Source organism: Falco rusticolus, chromosome 6 (genome assembly GCF_015220075.1).
Source record: "Falco rusticolus isolate bFalRus1 chromosome 6, bFalRus1.pri, whole genome shotgun sequence".
In the NCBI taxonomy this organism is placed as follows: domain Eukaryota; kingdom Metazoa; phylum Chordata; class Aves; order Falconiformes; family Falconidae; genus Falco; species Falco rusticolus.
This window is the reverse complement of record NC_051192.1, coordinates 9,157,765-9,165,814: the sequence shown is the minus strand read 5'-3', so window position 1 is coordinate 9,165,814 and position 8,050 is coordinate 9,157,765. Positions and strand designations below refer to the sequence as shown.

General features: G+C 49.8%; 2 long non-coding RNA genes across 2 annotated transcripts; one reads left to right on the top strand and one right to left on the bottom strand.

Annotated features, from left to right (window-relative positions):
* Window positions 1–1,265: 1,265 nt before the first annotated feature.
* Window positions 1,266–7,762, top strand: LOC119150543. The gene is made up of 2 exons (XR_005105114.1): window positions 1,266–1,585; window positions 7,282–7,762. It is a non-coding gene; the product is annotated as an uncharacterized LOC119150543 (long non-coding RNA).
* Window positions 1,593–6,226, bottom strand: LOC119150542. Its single transcript, XR_005105113.1, has 3 exons — window positions 6,176–6,226; window positions 3,465–3,562; window positions 1,593–3,333 (listed from the first exon to the last, which is right to left on the bottom strand). It is a non-coding gene; the product is annotated as an uncharacterized LOC119150542 (long non-coding RNA).
* Window positions 7,763–8,050: the final 288 nt, after the last annotated feature.

The window sequence follows — 8,050 nt, the reverse complement described above, 5'->3', positions numbered from 1 at the left end:
AGCTGGGCTTGCTGCTGCCACCACTCAGAGATCGGGCTGAGGAGGACATGGTTAGCCTGTTGCAGGGTGAAGCTCTAAGTCGTTTGGGTCCTGCCTCACATCTCCCCCTTCCAACTCCATCCATCCCCCTGTCCCACAGCTGGAGTGGCCCTGGCTGCTCAGCTTTCGTCTGACAAGATTCAGTTTTGCCTGTGCTGCGTTGAGAAGCCCCAAGGAGGGTCTAAACATCCTCCAGTGTGCCAGTCTTGTAGCTAGCACCTTTCCCCTCGGCCACAATAACACCATGGGTGGTCCTGGAGCGCTGTGGGAGCGGTGTGTGACCTGGCAGCTGGAGCAGGAGACAAGAAGCCTCCTCCACCCACAGCGCAGGCACGGAGTCAACAGCTTTCCCAAGCTAGAAACCCAGGGGAGCAGTGATGGAGCCAGCAGTCCACTCCCTTGGTGTGCCCACCCCGTCAGCCAGCAGATTTGGTATCGGTGGAGCTGCTGGTTTGGGGAAGCCTCACCCCACCAGCTGTGGGCGGCGTGCGAGAGAGGCAGGAGAAAATTACACAGTGGCTGCCCAACGGTGCATCACTGTTTCCACTTCAGGCTTTAAGGATCTTCTGAAATAGTCAGGAAGCAGCAGAGAGGATCAGCTAATCAGCGGCATAAAGGCACTCCTTCCTGCTGCCCGGGACTCCTGGCCCACTGCCCACCCCACCCTGCCAGACACCTCCAGTCAGCTGCCTCCCTCTTGGCCTCCTCCCGGCAGGCTGAGGGGATGCTTGGGCAAGGCTTGTTGACTGCAAGGATCCAGGCGCCCTAACACACCCCACCAGACCTGCCCTTTCCTTGCCGCACTGCACAGGCCGTTCACTTCAGTCTGTAGGTGAACCAACAAGTAGATGCTTTCCTACAGCTGCTTCTGGGAGTCCAGCAACCGTACTGCTCTTTGGAGTTTGGTTTGTTTGTTGTGTTGTGAAGGGGAACCCACTGGATGGTCTTGAAAATTAGCACCTAACCGCATTCCCAGTTGGCAGCAGGCAGGAGAGGCTCCTGCCAAGCAGTCACAAGGCATGCCACAAACAGCTTGCTTCACCTCCCCGCCAGGGAGCAAAGTCCATTGCCATTAGGACACTTCAGTACGCAGAGTGGAGATGTTTCCCCGGCTCTGGTTCCCATAGGTCAGACTCATAAAAGACCAGGCACTGCTGTTCAAGAGTTTGGTGAAGGCCTTATTTCCTGGATTTATATCCTCTCTTTTCTGAAAGGCAAGTCTTTTTAACCTATATTGTTGACGCGTTGACTATTGGTGTGACCTTTTCTTTGCTATGCTTCATGTCACTCTAGAGACACAAGGTTCCACGAGTCCAGCGGGGCTGGCCCATGGGACCAGCCCAGCCCACTTGACAGAAAGGCAGATTTAATACTGAGCTTGCTGCTCCTGAGCTGTACGGCGGATCGGGACGGGTGTGGGGTTCCTCTGTTCTGCTGTGGCTGTGTGCAGGGGCCAGGTGGAAGTGGATCTGCACTTGGCAAGGCATCGTACAGGTCTGAACCACGGGGCAGTCCTTGACCTGAACAGCGATCTGAGAGAGACAAGGTAATAAAAAGGATTGAACAACGAAGCAGAGGGGACATAAAATGAGTTTGCAAACACCACCATAGTGCCATGATCAGTGTGAAAAGAGGTGGGGTTTAAGGTCTTTATTAGGAAAGAGCTAGGGGAGAGGCGTAAGAAGACCAAGGGCAGGAAAGCACAGGGAGGGCAGATGAGATGAGGCTGAGAGGAAGGGTAAGGGGAAAGGGAAGACAAACCTGACAGGTCCCACTATACCTTCTTCTGTTCCCCAGCAGCCAAGAGACAGGGGAAGGGTCACAAACTGGTTCCTTACATGTGCAGTAAAGATGCAAGGGATGACCACTTCATCACTTCATTTCTTACACCAGTGAGCCTAAGCTGACCCTGCCTTTTCCCATGTCATGGGGCCACCGTATCTGTTCAAACAACTTCTTCCAGCTTCCATCAATCAGAGCTAAAGTTGGACAAGTAGGCAACACAATGTCAGGGAACAACTGCGAGCTAATGGACACAGGAAAGATCTGCTAGAGCTCTCCAACACATTGACTGGTTTTATCTTATCTGTTGCCAGGAGGGACAAAGAGCTAAAGGGACAGTGAAGGTCAGTCAGGCACTTAGGAGAGCTCAGAACAAGAGAATAACTGATTACACTGAAGGACATCACATTTGCAAGTAAGGCTGAGCTCCAAAAGTATGGGGGAAGTAAGCTGTTCCTCTTCCCCAGTCCAGTCTGAGAAAGGCTCCTCACTGGCCACACCAACAACTGTGTGGAAATGTCATTCCTCTTCCTGAGTCCCCGCCATGTCCTGAATGAGGGAGGATGAGCAATAAGCCTGTAAGTATTTACAAGAAAAAGACTTAGCACAAAGTGCTTCTGGGCACAGCTCTGTTGCCAGTAAAAAGCATGATGAAAAGCATACTTCCTTTGATGAAGCCTCATTCGAGTGGTTTATGGGTAAAGGTGAATGTAGTATATATCATATTTGTCTGATGGCAAACAGAGCCCACTTGTGAAATCCATCTGACTAGAAGTTCTGAAAAAATCTTCATGAAACATCTGTGAGTTTTGAATCACTCCATTGTTGAGAGGATTCCGGCTGGAAATTGTTCTGGATGCAAGGGAATGGTGGGTCACTAATGGATTATTTCTTGTTAAATGCTTTGGGTTTAGGGACTTTGAGGATATGTAGATATTTTTCTCAGTAGCACCTTCAGCTGTAGCAGGATATTAGATGAAAAGTAACCAGAGCAACTTGCCTTTCGCTTGAGTAGTTGGTACTCAGGTTGTTGCTGTGTTAAGAAAACAGGTGAAAATGTGTGAAAAGTGCTTTTGACCCGCTAGAAGAGAATAGCTCTGTCACTGATCCAGATTAACAGGCCTTAAGATGCAACTGCTGTGGGCCAAAGAGGAAGGGCTGTGCTTTGGTTATGCCCCAGAGAGAGACTCGGCATATCTGGCTTAACCTCCCAGCTCCGCCACTGACATCCTATCTTTGCACCTATCTCTCTTGCTTTAGTACGGCAATTTGAGAGCACCAAAATTAACTGATTGTTTGTGGGTTTAGAGTTAGATTCTATGCTGGATGGCCCTTAGATCCTCTGATCAAAACCGGCAAGTGTAAGGTGCCCCTCCTGCCAGCTTCAGCCTGGAGAGAGCAGTTTCATGCTCCAGGGAACCGCTGTGAAGATACGAAGGCTGCATCCACTGGACACCCTCTCTATCACCTCTGCTCCCGAGCAAAGCTTTGCAGGTTATCTGCCAGGTTTTGCTGGAGGAGGAAAAAAAGAAATCACAGCTTTCCTGATTCAGCTTGGCCCCCCCCCCCCCCAGTGGACTTAGTAGGGCCACCTGCCGATGTCCCTGCTAGCCCAGCCCGCTGTCAGTTCAGCCTTCTCTCACCTTGGCTGTTAAATGATGTTGAAGTCACGGTCAGGACTTGAGCCGCAGTGGAACAGGGGACTGCTACGCTGAAATGAGAACCTCTATGGCAACACGTCCTGAAATAATGAAAGGTGTGAAGTAAGACTGGCTTAGGTGTTTTGAGTGCCGCGTCTGTATGTCACATAGCTGTGATGTTGGCTTGCAGCCGGTGGTGGGAAATGCGCCACTGCAGGCTGGGCTAGATCAGGTCCAGACCCCGCCACGACAGCTCCCACTGCTCCAGGTGCCAGTTAAAGCACTGCACTCCTGCCTGCGTGCCAGGCAGTTCTCGCCTTTTCCCTTGCATGCACAACCTTTAAGACGACCAGGAGCAAGCTGCGAGAGACTACAGCCATTGCTTCTGCCCCCCGGCTCTGTGTCTCAGCCGCACACACCACCTTACCACTCCTAGCGGCTGAGGGCTGATTGCAGTGGCAATTTTGGGGGGCGTGCATTAAAAAGTTGCTTTACCAGCTGACCTGGAGGTTACCATGGCTGGCTCTGCATCCCCTGCCACCTGCCCTGGCGGCAGCTGGGACTGTGCTGGCTGCAACTCCCCGGGATGGCTGCTAGTGCTGGGGGTGACAGCAGGCACAGGTCCTCACCTGGCCATGTCCCATATCCCTCCAGCATCTTGCTGGGAGGGCTCAGGAGCGTCATCCTTTGGTCCTGTCAGTGGGGGTCCCCCTCCCTTCCCACATCTGTGCCGTGGTCTCTCAGCAATAAAACTGCCCCCAAAAAAGCAGTGTCCAGACACCAGCAAGATTGTCTCCTTGCAGCTTGCCAGAATAGGAGTGAGAGGCAATTCTACAAGCTGTGGCCCAAGCATAAGCGGTCATCCTTAGTCGCCACATGGCTATGGCTGAAGCCCACATGGAGAGCAGAGCATCTGCCCCCGAGCAAGCCGGTGGAGGCACAGCGAGAGACCACCCCAGCCCTCAATGTTTAACATGCAAAGGATCACGACCTTGGGGGAAAGGAAGAAGTGATTTTCCGGTATTACTGAGGAACAGAGGCAGATGGCTGTTGGGATCTCCCAGTATCAAACAGAAAATGCATTACATGATCAGGAATGATCCCAAGTTTCCTAATTCCCAGTCCCACAGCAGCCATTGTACTGGTTCCTGCCTAGTTCGGGCCATCAAGATCCATTCAGCGTTTTGCAATGGCAGCCAGCTATTTATGGCTGCTGCCTATATTACTCTGAGAAGCAGCATCTTTCTTTTCTTTACAAACATACTCCAAGTTTCCTTGAGTACCCCGCTGACACAGGGTGAATTTCTGCAAGTAATCTTTCCTCCTCTTTCCCAGAACAGCGAACATCTGGGACTACTGAGATATCATCTTGTGGCATCGGCTGACTTTTTTCTTTAACGAGTTTCTGTGTAACAACTTCATGATGTTTTTCCTGGGAGGACAACTGTCTCATCTAAAACCTTGTCTCACATATTCTTTTATAGAAGCATGTTTTATGCTAAAGCTTTTGAAAGAATTTCCTTTCGTGCTCCATCCCCACCTTTCCCTGTTTAATTCCTCCCAAATGTCTCTCTGATGCTTAACCTGCAGGTCGCCCTATTCACCAAAACCAAAGCAAAACGCTGGTTTGAATAAGCTCAGGATACATGGATGTCATTTCTGAACATTAGCAGGCCACATGATACTACCAACTTTATTTGATCCCACTTGCTGGAGCGGCCTGAATTTCTCAGGGGCAGCGTTTTTTTAATCCTAGTTCATTATTGTTCAAACCCATCAAGCAAATGGCTGTGGAGCGGAAGCTTGAATGGGCTTGTTTAATAAACAGGCAAAGTCATTCATCTGCAGCATAGCAGCTCTGCAGCAAAGCTACGTCTTCCCCCTCCTGCTCCTTACGGGCTCCGCTTTGGCAGCCGTTACCTTAAACCCTGGTAGGGAAATGGTAGGGAGGGTAAATCTTCGGCTTCAAGCTAACTGCTTTTGCCCACTGCAAGAAATCCTTACTGAAGCGAACGGTCTGATTGTTTCTGTGGGTCAATCACCTACTTCAAATTTATTTCTCACATCTCACTTGGCACTGCTGAGGACACTGGCCCCACAGCAGGTTGTGTTCTTTACCTGAGTGATGGCCAAAGCGGCAACCCACTCAGGCCCCAAACTGTAGCCTTGGGATCTGTCGATGATATATTTGCAGCTCCCTACAGGTCTTGCCATGGCTGCCATGGAGAACCGAGACAAGCTGCAAAATCATGGCACCTGCCAGCTTTAGAGAACCAGCCCTAAGCTGTCAGGGTGGGTATGGCTCTGTGAGCCAGGAGCTGCACGGAGCTTCTTTACCCCCTGACTCACCCCACATTTGAATGAAGGACCCTCAGCTGGCATGAACTGGTTACATGGAAATTCGGCGGAGCCCTGCCAGGCAACAGCAGCTGAAGATCTGGCACCCCAATCTAATTTTTTATACATCAAACTTGCTATTTTTGCATGGCCTTTGGTTTCACAGCAATGTCGGAAAAACGCCCTGGCTGCGTTTCCCCTACGAAAGCATGAATGTAAGGTTTTGTTGCTGGACACTTGCACTAAGGAGATGTTCAAGGCAGATAACTGCTCGTATCCGTCACAGTGCCATTTCTGCGCCGAGGAAAGCGCGTGAGAGCCCTGCCTGTCCCCCCTGCTCCCCGCCTGCTCGAACCCGACTGAAACTCATTACATACCAGGAATACCAGCATCCCGCAAAGCCTGTGTTGCACAGAGGAGGAAGAGGCTCTCCGTCCTCCCTCGCTCCCTTTTTTCCCTTCCGCTAGGTCTTTGGCAGAGCCCCAGGACTTTGGTGGGGGGAGCAGAGGGGGGCTTGGGAGGGCAGCGTACCCACAGCCCCAGTCTGATCTGCGGTACTGCCTGCTCATTTCCACTTCACAGATGCTGCTGAGCTCTGCCACTGAGAGACAAATCCCAGAAGGAAAAGGGAGTGTGGTGGGGAGGGAAGAGATGAAAGCAGAAAAAGGCCGCATTTATTAAGCTGTTTTTCTTTCAGTGAAAAGAAGCATTTATCAGTGATTTCATATATCATGTGAGATGTAGCTCCCTGCCAATTTCTAAGGATGCAAACAAGACACTGACATCATACACTAAATATAGAGCAGCTCCTGCTTTAGGTGAATAAATAATGCAGATGCCCAGGTCTTCAGTTACACATTCATTACCATCCGTCTGTCAGGCTCTCATCATCAGGAGAACGTCCAACTCCAGCAAGGAGTGACAGGTGAAGAATGCAAAACAACTGCAGACAATAGGTGATTAAGCAGAATTTCCTTGTTCTCTGCTTTTTTCTTACAGCTACATTTCATTTCGGCAGTAATTCACAGTGCAGCTTTTCCAGCACGGCTCTGCCGCCTCCCTCCCTTTCCTTTTTAGCCAAGCTGGAGCGACAAGCCTGGGTGGGGAGAGCCTGAACAATGAACACAGCCAAAATGTGGAAACTTCTCTAGGCACTTAAGGGGCGGGGGGGGGACACGACACACCAGAAGAAAGAAAAAAGGAGCGGGGGAAAGGCTCTGATCAAGCAGTAAAGCAGTAGCATCCCCCTATGAAACTGAAGTTTTCTGTGCCCTGTCAGAGAGAGGTTTTAATTAGGGTCTCCCAATGCTAATCGCTCTTGATTCCTCCAGAGGTTTTATTTAAGGCACCCATTTTAACAACTGCACAAGCAAACCTGTAGCTGGCTCCACAGCGTATTATTTTAGCTTTCAGAAAGCACACCAAGGAGGAATAGGATTGATAATAAAACCTAAATGATACATTCCCCCTTTTCCACCTTCAGATCAAAGGCACTGAGCAGGAGGAAGCATCCCAACCCACCCTTGCTGGGGGAGAACAGAGACAGGAGAGAAGGAAACAAGACAATGCACCATCAAAGCTGCCGCAAGGTGTTGGATCAATGACAACATCTGCATGAGGGTCTGGGCTACAATAGAAGCTGTTACCATGGGAACAAGTGCAAAAGCATCAGGCGGGAAGGAGCTTTCGATGATGAAAGGTGGGAAAGTGGGAGAGAGTATTTTTAGATTGCTTAGGAGGAACGCTACACAATGACATCATCCTATCTTCATTATTTGCACCCGTGCTATATAACGCATTGTGGTGTCTGCCCCAGGCTGTTAAATGGGAAAATGTTATTATGGATGTGAATTATAAATACTGTGGTGAAACTTGAGCTCAGGAGTTATTAGACATCACTATTCTGTAATAAAGGAGAGCATTTAATACGCTGTGCTGTACAGATTCACTGTACGGTGCAAGAAGCATTGTGTCTAGGATTTTATTATTCTCAGAAAGTAATTATGAGTCATCCTTTTATTGTTATTAAGAAGCAGAGTGTAAATAATTTCACACATTTGATATCCCACACATCAACAAGCCTTTTGCACTGGAGAAACATGGCCTAATTTTCCAGAGCGCTGCGTGCCAACGTGCTCTGAGTGAATGTGGTAGTAGTCATAGGTGCTCAGCACTGCCAAAAATCCAGCCATCCGTGTCACACGTGAAAGAAGCTTCATTAATCTCAAAAATATGAAGTATTCGTTTCACTG